Genomic DNA, 14,807 nt, shown 5'->3' on the forward strand with positions numbered 1-14,807 from the left:
ACCAACCAATTTGTCTGAATTAAAGCAGTTTTGCAAAGAAACATGGGATAAAAATCCTCCACAGTGATGTGAAAGACTGATATCAAATTATCAGAGGTGTTTGGTTGCAGTTATTGCTGCTGAAGGTGGTACAACCAGTTATTCTGTTTAAGGGGCAATTATATTCTCATATGGGTGATATGGGTGTTTCATTAAATGAAGTAATAATTTTTTTGTTTACTCAGGTTCCCTTTGTCTAATACTGTATTATATTTTGTCTAAAGATCTGAAACAATTCTGTGAGACATTCTGGTTAACTATAAATAGTATTGTAGAAATGCCATAATGCCATTCTTTGTTCTGGGATAACCCTGAATTTCAGAAAGGCTGATGGGTGTACGAGGATTGCATACGGACAATCTGCTCAGGGAAATTCTTACAGCATGGCTGATAACGATATGGATGTCGTGTGTCAATTATTCAAACAGTCTTTCTCATGTGAAATATAGATAAATATTAATTAGGGATGTCTTGTGTGAAATTGTATGCCTTGCTATTTATCACTGTTAATTATTTTGTGCTTTTATCCTCACAATTGCTGTGTTCATGCAGTGGGTGAATCCTATAACATTTGTGCGCCTTTCCCTTTTAAGCCGTGTGTTATAATGCTACTGATTTAATCTGCCTTTATCTTTTTGCCTATATTTTTTCAAGCCTTGGAAGCTGGTTGAAGTACCCCTGTGATTTTGTTGATTCTGATTCTTCTGTGGAGTGAAAGGTGGCAGTTTGGTGCTCTTGAGCGATTTAAGATTCTAGGTGGATGAGTAAGATTACACTGTCCTCCTACTGAACTGAACCATGGAGCAAGTTTCATTCATCCATTTTCTAAATTAGTCCAGATCCAAAATCCTGGGCAATCCTGTGTGACTCAAATCCTGTAAAGCTCAGGAAACATTCTCAAAGATATGACATCACAAAATCATAATGATGCACAAATGTACCATTCATCCAGTAGAGGTCACCCTAGGGCTATCTCCATGTAACTTATAGATATAATTACACTGAAAGTCAGGCATATGGGGTGGCGACGACGACTCTGGTCTCTGCCCCATTGATTTAAAAAAAAATATATATATTGTTGCTGTCATTAATTTTCTTTAATTCATTTTTGTAAAATATTTTCTGCACAATGACTGGGTGTCATGAAAAAACACTTTTTCTAGGACGGTGTGCCCTTTTCTCACTTTGAGCACCTGTCCCTTCAAAGGTTTTCTGCCATGGCAAAAGTCATCAACAGTCATCAAGACTGAGTGTCAAGACCTGGTGCAAAAGTCGTATACAAGGATTTGAGGCCCACAATATCCTACAATGCAATGCTGGAAAGTAGAAATTTCCAAGTTCCAGCTTGGTAATGCTTCACCCTGGAGCAGTGAAACAGTCAGATGAATTCCTTTGCCCAACCAACTAGTATTGAGTTAGTCGCCTCTTGTAGAGAACAGAAATTCTGTCTGTTCATTTGTACAATTCCCAGAACATTGGTTTTATTTTTACATATATTGACTAAAATTTAGGGCAGGGTAGGCCCAGGGTAGTGGCTTTTATTTATTTATTTATTTATTTATTTATTTATTTATTTCCTTCATTCCCTAGTTGTGTTGCACTGCCTGTATCTGTCACTGTTTTGTTAATGTTATAGGTTTTGCTGTTTTTTTGTGATGCTGCTGGATGATACCAAAATTTCTTATGGGGATTAATAAAGTACCTCCATTAATGCCCAGTTTGTGTCTTTAAAATGCATACCGGTAATATGTTCACAGTAGCAACAGACAGTGCTATTAAGTGTATTTCTATGCTGGTATAAAAATATTACCTCCTGAAAAATGTGCACCAGTACTTATCACTTATCACTCTGGTTGTGGCAGGAAATGATTAAAGTCACTTTATTTGTTTTTTAACCCATCTAGAACAGCATGAGTAACTGACCAAAAAAAGAAACAGGAAATGGGTGTAGGGAATGAATACGTGATCTGCACAAAAAGTCATAGTGCTTGTATTGAACACTGCAGTCAAGTGCACTGTTATTAAAATCTAATGAAAAGAATCTGTCCACATCTCAGAGCATGGACGTCGGTAGACACAATGTGTGTAATTATTTAAGTGTAGCTCCATTGTGGCCATTCCATAAACTAGTTATTTTGCAAAAAATTATATTGTATAACTGTTCCTAAATACAATAAAATGGCCTCATTATTATACCTTTATACAAGCTATTATGAAAAAAGACTGTCAGAGAACCATAAAGAATAGATATTTCAGTGGCACAGCTGGTGATTCCCATGTAGAGAGCTCCCATTGTACCTTTGAGCAAAGTACTTAACCTGAATTTCTTCCTTATACAGTATATCCACCTGTATAACTGAATTTATTTTTTACATAGCACGTTCGTAGCAAATTAGCATATTATGTGCCAGCAGTGGTGTCATATTTGGAATATGTGTCTGAATAGAGTCTTGATATGATGCCAGTCCATAGATGCATGTTTTACATCAAAGCATGTTGCAGTTTGGCAGGAAACGGATAGAAAAGAGGAACATGCAATATAAGACCAAGAAGGCACATTGTGCAAGCTCCAACTGAAGTCTCAGGTTAATTGCAGGAACACAGATATTGGTATGCACTGGCTGACGGCACGCAACATTTTGAGAGATAGAAAAAAATGGAGGCTAGCAGGGCTAATGAGTGCTTAGTGCTGAATTTCAGCTGCTGTAGGTACATACAGTATTACCTGACTTATGGTTATAAATCTCTATCATCACAGATGGAAGATTAATCCAATTTTATAATTGCATAAATTATGATTGGCCTGTATCATCCATCTGGTCATGTGTGGTCCATTGTTAGAGGTATCCAATCGAAATGACATTATTCTAAACCATTTATGGTTTCTCTGTCTAGATTTAATTTCAGAACCCTGAACAGCCTTATTTTAGTCCTGTAATGTCTGAACAGACCAAAGGCTCTGTCTGTGGAATGGACTTTTCACACAGAACCAAAATAGCACCGGTTGAAAAATGTATGAAATTACAGTTCACTAATTCTCCTTTATGAGTTCTGCATCACATCCTCTCTTTCTGAACTAAACAGATATTAAGGCCCTGGAGAAAAAAAAACAGGCCACAGTGCTTTGTAAGAAACAGGACAATTAAAATTATTGTACAATATATAATTTAAAAAAAAAAAAATTCTGAAGAACTGGTAAATGTAGTCTATTCAGTTTAGATTTCAAATGAAATTTTTAAATGTAACAAAACAACAGCAACATAACACTTGTACTGCAAGAATACTGCAAGTCTTTTGGAAACCATGGTGTCTACAATTTATGTTTTTACCAGTCAACCATACATCCATTTAGTGAGCTGTCAGTTCCCAGATTTAAAAAAATCAATATAAAACAAAGCATTTAAAACATCACCTTCTAAACACCCTTGGGTAATAGTTTCACAGACAAGTTTCAGTTAATAAATTCTCTGTTAACCCTCCAATCTTTTCCACACTGGTGTTCAGCATTGCAGGTTGGCACAGATTAAATATAATCTTAATCATAATCACAGCAAGAAGGTCCTGGGTTTGAATCCGGCCTGGACCTTTCTATGTAGAGTTTGCATGTTCTCTCTGTGTAGAACCCCCGTGTATATACATACTACATTTCCAGAAGTGTTTGGACACCCCTTCTAATTAGCGATTTTAGCTTTTTCAGCCACACCCATTGCTAACAGGTGCATAAAATCAAGCTCCATTGACAAACATTGGCAGTAGAATGGGTCATACTGAGGAGCGCAGTAACTTTCAATGTGGCACTCTCATAGGATGCCACCTTTCCAACAAGTCGGTTCATCAAATTTCTGCCCTGTCAGAGCTGCTCCAGTCAACTGTCAGTGCTGTTATTGTGAAAAGGAAATGTATAGGAGCAACAACTGCTCAGCCGCAAAGCGGTAGGCCCCACAAGCTCACAGAGCAGGACCACCGAGTGCTGAAGTGTGTAGCACGTAAAAATCATCTTTTCTCAGTTGCAACACTCACTACAGGCCAGACCTTACGCCCAACATCAGTGCCCGACCTCACTAATGCTCTTGTGGAAAATCCATGCAGCCATGTTCCAAAATCTACTGGAAAGCCTTCCTTGAAGAGTGGAGGCTGTTACAGCAGCAAAGGGGGGTCCAACTCCATATTAATGCCCATGGTTTTAGAATGAGATGTTCAACAAGTACACATGGGTGTGATATTCAGGTGTCCACATACTTTTGGAAATATATATATATATATAAATCAAGGCAAATTATTGGGGTTGCTGGCCAATACAAGCTTATTTGTTATTGTGCTTTGTAGTCCATTTGAACATCAATAGCGTACACCCTTGTACAGTTCACATACTGTAAGTGCAACTGCAATTTCTGTCACACATACGCAGATGGGTAAGGGAAACCAACAAAATACCTCAGACAAATCATTAAGAGTGTAAAATGTGATGATATTTAAAGCAGAGATTTATATCTGGCCTTTAAATGCTGATTTATGAACGTTATTTATGCTTACAAAACCATATTCTGTCCCATTATTTTCTAGCAGATCAAATTCATATGCAGTTCTGATTCATAAACATAAAAACATTCAGGCCTTTTTGTGTTAGCATGTTATTGCTTCAAACAACAGAGTAAAACCTGAAATGAAATGACTGTTTTTGTTAAGCAACACTGTCTAACTCCAAAAAAGCACAGCGGTGGTTATCCAGTTCCTTATTCAGCTGAGTGAGCAACAAGACCGAAATGTGTTGAAATATTAGTTTCACATATTCCCTGTAACATTCAAAATTTCTTCTCACAATTATTCTGCACACATTGGCAAAATGTCATTCATGGCATCCATAAATGCAGACCGTTAAGTAAATTAATACATCACGCATCAAATAAGAAGCACTTTCGTAGCAGGCCTGAAGTATGTATTATGAAACTCAATAATAGGCTATTGCATTCTGAGTAAAACAACTTTTGAAATATCAGAGTATTTACAATTGCAGAATGATGATAAGATGTTTGATTGTTAAAAATAGGTTATTTAATGGATCAGGTGAGCCCGATTTTCTTTTGGGAAAAACACAAACAGTTTATTTCTTATTTTCTCAAGCGAATTAAGATTCTGGAGGTGCAAAAATACCCCAAACCAAACCAAAAGATGGAAGAATATTTGCTGTCACTCATAAGAATCCTGATAATGACGTGCATATCGGCATCCGTTTCAGCTCCAAAAAATGTTCATCCATGGTGAGCAACCCTTGTCTTGACAGTAATTGAGCCCAAAATCCCCACTGGGACTTACACTGAAAAAATCTCTTATATAGATTCATCATTTATATCAAAATATAGTTTTTCTAAAATTTTATTTAACTATCCTGTGCTTCAATAGATTACAATTCTCAGATGAACTGATGCAGTGTTTTTTATGAAGTGACAGAATAATCAGCAGCTATAAATGGATTAAATATGCTAATCAAAGTAATTAATATTTCACAGGTGGTAATGCTTTTCTATTACTGCTGGGTTTAGAGCATCTTCACCCGAATGCTTTAGAATAAAAGAGAATTGCTACTATCAATCTGTGCAAAACAGGAAACGAAAAACAAAATGGCAACAGCATTATTAAGACTCCCGTCCTGCTTACTGATGAGACCATCATAACAGCTAAATGTTGTGGCCATTTGAATATCACAGCAAAGCATAAAACAGTCAGTTATGTAAAGAATTAATTATGCTCAGCATGTGCAAATATATGAAAACTGTTTACAGCAGGGTGGTGATGCAGTCAGACCATGAAAGAGAGGGTAGAAGCTGAAGTCCTTCATCGTCATACAACTACTCAGTCATTGAGGGGGTAGGGGGGGGTGTACTTATATCATCTCAAAAGAATATTCAGTGTTCAAATTGAATTATAATTTCACTGGCATGTAAGAACAAAAATGACAGCTATCAAGGCACTAGTAATTTCAGTGGACGTGTATATAGCCACTGGAATATAACTCAGCTCATTGTTTTCTGTGACCTTCAGTTCTTCCCTTCATAAACAGGTGGTGCCCCCCAAGCTTCTTAAATGGCTATCACATCTGTTCCCCCCGCCATCTGGCCCCAAGCCGACCTCAGAGACCGAATGGACAGCAGCACTTCGTAGGCCGTGGTTTCTTCGCCTCCGAGCGGGAACACCCAAAACAGATGTGTCAAAAAACAACACGTGTCATTTATAACACATCCCCATATCTAGTTAAGGACAACACATTTTGTGTTACTTTCAACACAGTATGTGTTAAAACGTCTTCCTTCGTAACAGATAAATTGCATATTTGTAACACAAAAGTAGTAACTAATTTTGACACAAAATGTAACACAAAAAGTGTGTTGGATATTAACATGTTCTTTTTGAGAGTAAACCAATTTACAAATCCCTCACACCTGTGCCTAAATAAGAAATATTTTAAAAATTCATATAAAGGTAGCATACAGTATTTAATCTTTTTTTCCCCCACAGTTTATATTGTATATGTGACTACTGTGCTTTGAGTAATTATACCTAATTATAATATATGTAATTACATCTACTTACATTGCATAATCAATAATCTCGCATCTGCTCAAATTGCCTCAATGAAATCTTTCTTTTATAGTCATAGCAATAATACATTCAAACTTACAGATTTCAACTTATGAAAATAAAAGTATTTGAGAAGAATTTGTTCAATCATGGAACAGTCATGGTGTTCAGATGCAGTGAGCAATGAATCATCTGCACTATGACAAAACAAACATTCGGTATCAGGTTTTAATACAGAACCATTCGATTATCTTTCAGATTACAGAATTTGGATGATAAAAAATGTCATGTCAATGATAGAGAAAAAACACACTAGGCAACTGAAAGAGTAAAAGACATTTGAATCCAAGGGCCATGCACAATGGGTCGCATTTTTTCTGTCTTCTAACCTGGAGCCTCTGAAAGATGCTACACAGTAAAGAACATGTGTTCTGACAAATTGTGGGAATATACAAACTACCTTTTTCTAAATGATGCCTTTGGGCTTTCTATGGGTGTATGAACACATAAAGTGCTCATCTACTGAATTACAATTCAATTACGCTACAAATTGTACCTATTACAACTAGTTTATGAAGTAATGGTTATGGAAGCAGGCTGCTATGAAACCAGACTTGTAACGAAAATGAGGTTTTTCTATTGTGAGTACTTTTCCTCATTGGAACATTGTACCGCATGAGTACCTATGTGCTGTAAAATATTCTTTCAATGCATCTTCACTGCACAGGCTGCCACTGATAAAAAAAAACTATGACCAAAAATACATATGTAAACCACAGTAACACTGTGCTGGTCTAAAACTCCAGACCTGTTGGAGTGCAGTGCATTTGAATTCATAGGTTTTGACTTGTTTGTTTGACAGGGGTTTGTTTCCTTTGTTTCGAAAAACAAATAGGTATGTTCTCACTGTAATGGCCTTGGAAATTCAAACGGCAAAATCTATCTGCTGTATTTCACAATGTGGCGTTCTGTCACTGGCTTGCAGATACTTCCTGCCTGATAACCTCACAGTTATCTTCCTCCTTTTCAACTTCCCGTTTGTGATGCCTAGCCCTATTAATTATCGGATGTACAGCCGTCTTACACTCAATTTGCTCTGCTCTGCTGCAAGACAATGCACGTCTCTACTGCATGATCCTTGTGCTCAAGGAAAATGTGCCGTGGAACCATTTCACCCAATGGCATCGTCCCTCAGGTATGTATGCAGGTGGCTGCATGTAATCCCAGTACATGTAGCACATCTCTTCGCTTTTTCTGTATATTTCCATCTAATCAAACAGAAATGCTTGATAAAAGTTTAAATAACATTTCAGGCGCTTTTAAACTGATAATGGTAACTGATAACATACTGTTGTGTCTGTTTTTAGATGATGGGCTAGAAAATGTTGCTATATTTTCTTTCCGACTTTTAGGTCCAGAATCGCTGCTGAGAATGAAGGCCCCCCACTTAGTGTATTTGACAAGCTGAGTGGGACACTCGGTATGGTAGGGTGTCAGTTTGTCAAATACCCCAAGTGAGAGGTCACTAATCTCCAAGACCGTCTCCAAGTTCACGCAACGATGCGGAAGAAGACTTTGCAGTCACAATCCCCAACCCTGTGCTTGTGATCTGAGGGTACTGTAAGTCTAAATCAGGGTTTGGGTGGTGTTACCACGCCCTTCTTCGCCATATTAATTCCACTGAATTGTTCCAAAGAAACAGCTTTGTGATTAATTTCATGAATTGCACATTAATTCGAATTGCTCAGATCACCTTAGATGACGCTGACACAAGGAAGGGTCTTTGTAATACGGTTGTGTATCGGCAGTGCACTGTACTTGCAGAGCACTACGGCAATGGATTTTGAGTGGCTTGCATTTTACCTGAAGAAACTGATCATGGTAAAACAGTTCAGTTAATAATTTTGGAGGTGACTGCGTGTATGTGTGTGTGTGTGTGTGTATTGTCATGCCCCACTTGCAGTTTTACCCATTACCTGGTATGTTCTGTCTGCTTTGACTGTGCTAATAGTGGAGGTGAGATTGAGCTAATTTGGAGAGATTTAATGTATCTGGTCAGCAGGCTATATAGCCCTGAATGGAATGTACATTGCATATATGTATGCTGTTTATAATAAATAAAAATAAAAATGTTGAAATGATATATTTTGAAGAATAAAACATGTTTAAAGTCTGTAAAATCTTTGTCTAAGACTGAAATTGTCATTTATCAATAGAATGTAGTCAACCAGGATGACCAACTATGACACATTTTAAACTATAACAAGACCATTTTGCAGTCTACTTTTCTAAAATGTAAGTGCTATTTCTGTAAAAACTAGAATAATGTGCTTACAGTTCCTTGTCCACGTTTTGTATGGCAGACCAAACCTAATTTTTAAAATGACTTGGCAGCTAAAATCCATTAGGCATTGTACATCATGACAAAATTGTGTGAATAATTGATTGAGACCACATGCAAACCGAGAAACCTGAGTAATCATGGCAATGAGAAAATGAATTTGTTCACAATGACACATGCGTGAAATGCTTTTAATTGCCAAATTCATAGTGATTAATGTACTGTATAATTTAGTCTGAAAAGAAAATGGCTTTGCATTGGTAGCATACAAAATGGTGACCTTCATTAAAATGATTCTGTTAGTCAGCAAGAGCCACAAGGCACAAAACCATGACCAAGTGACAGTTGGCCATTTCTTCACAGCATGACATACTCAAGGCTATCTTCAAAAAGTGCTTCTCTTCACTTCCCCTTGCTGAGTTTTGAGTAAGAGAGGATGTGTGCTATCTTGTGATCAGATGGCTATATATGGAGAATGTGTCACTGCAGAAAGTAGCATAGCAACATCTCTCATACTTTTCTATAGTTGTATGGGCCCCAATAGCTTTTGGAGCTCACAAATGACATAAATTAATTATCTGTAATATATTGACATTATTTATATGGACATATTTTTGTGTACTGTACTGTATTATATCATTGTTCTTCCAACAAAACTTATTCTGCATATTCACTGAAGAGTGCTCATTAGTAACCTCTCCGATTACCTAAAATGGCCGTTCTTAGCCTCAGTCCTGAGGACTACGCATGCAGGTTTTCGTCCTAGTCAATCTCTTGATCAGTAGTCTATAGATTCCTGAAAATGTATTTCAGTTTTATCGCAACTGTGTGGTTAACCTTATTTTAACACAATACAAGTTTTGACTTGTTGCAACTTGCTGTCAGTAAACTCCATTCATTTTAAGCAGATGGTTTCAGGATTCCACACTACACACACCAAATAGGACCCCACCGACTTCGCCAGTCAGTCTGTACGTGAATCAATTAAAATGGAACCTCTTTCAATCGGAATTATTTGCCAAATAGTATAAACAGCAAGGAATACGGAAGCATTATTTGGTCTGACTGATTGAAATTCCTTGTATGTGATGGTGAACATAGGATGTTTTTTTAAGGAATACATAGCTATTTCTGGCTAAATGTAGCTTTAAGAGGGTAAATTGTCCATTCAATAGAAAGTAAAAGCATCTAATTAAGAAAAAGTAGCAGCTTATTACAATACAGAGTTATTACTATGGATGGAACAAAAACCAGCACACATAGTGGATCCCGAGGGCCGAGGTTGAGAAACACTAATCTTCATTGCACACAAAAACTATGAGGGCCAAAGAAAAACATACATACGTTATTTTTTTTAAAAAGAAGATTAATTATCCCTTTCATGTAAGATTTTTGTGAAGGTCTGGACATCATAAGTGGACTCTTCCTACTATTAATTAAACTGATCAAACAGGATATACCACAGTTTTTTTTTTCTTTTTTTTCTGTGGTGCCTATTTAATTGGGATGGCAGGTATGCCATTCGCCAAGTTACAGCTTTTGCATTGCCTCCTTCTTTAGTTACATCTGCCAATAACAACAACTGACCTTGAAAGTAGCCATTTGCAGGATACACTGGCAAAATGGACATATAAGGTAATGCACTAGTGATGCTATTTCAGCCTAAAACTTTGTGGTCATCATTTTTGTTTTGTGAGAAAGCTAGTAAGCTTGCTTTCACAGCAGTATAATCTCTGTGGGGAAACTCATTTACATTTCTGAAATTAATTCACTATTACTTCACCTGCAAACTGCACATAATATTGTTTCATGACTAGGGAAGTGTATCGTTTATATTTTGATGATGCCCATGTTAAAACGATAAGTTTTGAAATGTACGGTGCCTGAGCTGGTCTAAATTATTTGAGACACAATGCCATTAATGAACGTCTTTTCATTGCAAAGGCACGTCCCATTTTGAGTAAAATACAGCCACACTTTTCATAGTTTTGCTTGTGGCATTTTGACTGGGTTTAACATTAGCTAGCTTGCTAAACCTACAAAGCAAGTGCAACACTACTGATGAAAACTGCACTGAAATGAAAACCACCAAAATCTCTGTTGCAATTCAGTCCTGCAAGTAGGCCTACCAGTTGTATGGGATCCGATGCCATAGTGCTTCCAGGTTTTACTACCCAACCCTAGTCATGACGCTACATGACTACAAGGTATGACCTAAAACAGGGTTGGGTATCATTTAGATTTTATCGATTCCAATTACCAATTCGATTCTGCTTATCGACTTCGGTTTTTATCAAATCCTGTTTCCCATTTTTGTCATATTGTTTGAGTGCAAAAAGATACCAAAATGTCTTGTACACAAAACACACTTTTATTTTCAGCAGATTTAGACCAATAAAAGGAGTATCATTTTGGACAAAAGTAAAACAAAGTCAAATTAAATAAAGAAAAATAAATTAGTTCCCACTCACTATGAGAAATGCTCAACATTAAAATTTACAGCAGCTGGAAAGGAATGTAACCCCTTCACAATAAACCTGGTCACCACTCGGTGACAGTTATTTCATATAAACAGAGTATAACTATTATCTTATCATGCATAAGACGTTCACTGTTTTACTTTTTTTAACCTGCGTCCGAGGCGATAAAACTAGTTTTAGCTGAATCTGGGGCGTTATGACTGTGACAGGGGACATCTAAAACGGTTCACTCTTTGCGTATTATTATCCCATGCTTTGTCATATTCAACGTACTTCCTCCCTTACATGATATTATTTTGGCACGGGGAATACATTTTGTTCAGGTGTGTAGAGTGCTGGATGTTAAATTGCGGTGAAATTTAGGGAGGTTGATTTCAGAGCCTGGGGCAGTCAGAGTCCAGTTTTTTTCTGAGGGCTCATACTTTATTAATATCTCTCAGGATGTGAAGGAAATTTAACCAAATATGAACAAAACTGTTCTAAAAAACTTGAATGCTGCACATTTAACGCAAGTAGCATTTTCAAAGACGGTGAATATACTACATTCATCCTACATTAAATGGAAACACTAAAAATGCATGTAATTATCCTTGTTGTACTGGCTATATTTATCTATAAGTAGATTGTCATTCAAATGTAATTACCAAATGCAAAAGGACATAGAACTGCATTCCACTGCCCTTGTTTAATTTCACTTGATTTATTAAAATCATAACCCTGTGCACACCAGAATCAAGTTTTTTTTAAATTATTTTTTAATTATTTTTGTTAGATTCAAAATGGAAAATGTTAATAAGAAGGTTAAGCTTTACAGAAATCAATTAAGCCCAAAAACCCACTAAGATTAACATGAATAATAAAATGGGTGGAAGGGTGATGCAGTGGATAGCACTGTTGTCTTACAGCATGATGGTCTCCCTGTGTTTATGTGGGTTTCCTCCCACAGTCCAAAAACATGCAGGTTAGTCTCTCAATTGTCCATAGGTTAGAGGTATGAGTGTTGCCCAGTGCATGCTGCGATAGGCTTGCAACCTTGGCCAGGAATAAGCAGGTTAGATAATGGATGGATGATATTAAAACACTATTCACATTTACAATCAAACATTTTTTTTTAAATCTAGAGACCAATTTCAACAAAATAAATCTTGTCAGGGAACAAAAAACATTTAATGTGGATTTGGGGCACCATGTGTGGTCAGTGCTGCCCAGTGCCATAGACTCAAGACTCCCCATTATCTATAAAAATCTTATAAATATTTTTATTTGCACATTTTTGCTTTTATGAATCTGGAAAGTGACTGGAAAGAAAACAGGGATTAACATGTCTTTTGGGGCGAAAAAAGGTACTTGATATTAGTAGTGTGAGTCATGCTTTCTGCAAGCACTTACTGTATTTTCCCAGGTGACATGATGTATTTTCCTGAACTCAATTTGACAGCAAATCCCCTTTAAAAGGAATAAACCACTTCACAAGTTTGCAAGCAGCAATTAAAGTGAAAAAGAAGAGAAATCCTGTTACTTGTGTAATCAACTTTACTGCCTGGGGACCACCTTAGAAGTTTAAAACAATCTGCTGTGAATGGGCTCACCAAAGCAGCACTCCACGGTTGATTGGCAAGAGTCACACTCTATCAATGTACAAAGGATGTGTGAACTTCCAGTTCATTTCCCTTCAAAAATATGTTCTATGGCAAACAGTCACTTTCATAAATTACCTGCATAGGGCACTATATGCCTGAAAAATGGATGGAAAATCCAAATCTTTATAGACATGCAAAAAACAGACATAGGGTGGCAGTGTAGCATAATGGCTAGGGAACCAGGCTTGCTCTAAGGTCATAGGGTTAATTCTCTGGTTTGGTACTACTGTGTACAAATGAGCCAGACACATAACCTGAATTGCTTAAAATCTAGCAAAATAAATTGACTGTATGCAAACATTGTAGGCTGTATAAGTGTCTCTGGATGACAGCATCTGCTAAAGGCCTGAAATGTAAATGCACATACAATAGAATATATACACACATACCATGTACTGCAGAAATATAATTTTCATCCCTGAAGCCAGTATCACACATTGTTTTGTTCACTGCAACATCTACAGCATACACAGGTAGACATTTCTGACCATGTGATTGAGAGGCACGTGACCAGTGTTTCAACCCTTGCATGCACATCAGTATAGCCTCTTTAATATCAGACATTCTGAGATAAACGGCAAAGGTGCATCACCACTTATACCATTGTAGGACAGTTTACAGACAGGCGCCCCTTATCAGACATCTAAAGAAAAACGCATCAGTGAATTGACAGGAAGTCAGCAGGTGTGACAAAGAAACAGTGCTCAATTGCAAAGCATTTTACTGGTTCAGTATTGTGTAAAACTTGGGTTCTCCACAATACAGTGTCATCATGTTTTGTATTGTTGGACAGCCGTTGTTGTGAGGAACAAGCTGGTGTCTCAGTTACAAAGGTTAACGTGTGTGATATGCTGACAGGAATAGCGCAAGTAGGATAATTGATGTACTGTTTTGTTTTAGGATGGTATCCTTGTTTGATGACTTGGGGTTTGACTTTGTGGGGGGAGATACCAACCAATTATATGATAGAGAAAACAGATCATTAAAACATGTCTGTTTTAACAAACCTTAACTAGCTATGGAAGCTGGATATAAAACATTGTGTGGGGATAAATGGTAAATATAACATTACAATACAATCATAAAATTATTTAAAACAGAATACAAATTTCTCAGAGTATTAGCATCTGTCTTCAAAGATGTGAACAAGAACTGTCCTGGGAGGTGTAGGAATGGTATTTCTGTAACAGGAAGGTTATAAATTAATACATTGCAAAAAACATTCTTACAACTGAAACCCAAGACTAAATGTGGATGAATAGGAAAGTTGGACCTAGCCTCTGCAGGCCTTCACTCTGTCTTTTCCCCGATATGGTTAGCTAGGCTAGTTATTTTCACTTTGCATTTTCACACTGCACAGGAGTGGAAGATTAGTGCAGGCTTTATCAATTGTTTATTGGAGCTTTGTTTGTTTTTTCGGCGAATGCTTGCATAAGAAACACTGCAGTCGTGACAAAAGGGTACTATATCATTGTAAATCTTTTTTCCTCCTTGTGGACTCTCACCCTGTTGGGATCAGGGTGAGCTCTGTATGTGTGTCTGATTGTGAGGCTGTTGGTGAAAGTTCACACTTCCCTGGGAAATTCCTTTGTAAGCTTTGATAATAAATAAAAGGGGTGCTGGGATGCTGTGCCTCATTTCATGCATATGCATATTACAGCAGCCAACTGATCACAAGACTGATTTACAGAGAGCCAGGCAGCTGAGTGCAGGTCAGAGCACACAGCAAAG

General features: G+C 37.2%; 1 long non-coding RNA gene across 1 annotated transcript; it reads left to right on the forward strand.

Moving 5' to 3' along the window:
- The first annotated feature begins 7,608 nt into the window (after nucleotides 1-7,608).
- Nucleotides 7,609-8,795, forward strand: LOC135262933 (uncharacterized). The gene is made up of 2 exons (XR_010332347.1): nucleotides 7,609-7,810; nucleotides 8,028-8,795. It is a non-coding gene; the product is annotated as an uncharacterized LOC135262933 (long non-coding RNA).
- Nucleotides 8,796-14,807: the final 6,012 nt, after the last annotated feature.

Source organism: Anguilla rostrata, chromosome 9 (assembly GCF_018555375.3).
Source record: "Anguilla rostrata isolate EN2019 chromosome 9, ASM1855537v3, whole genome shotgun sequence".
In the NCBI taxonomy this organism is placed as follows: domain Eukaryota; kingdom Metazoa; phylum Chordata; class Actinopteri; order Anguilliformes; family Anguillidae; genus Anguilla; species Anguilla rostrata.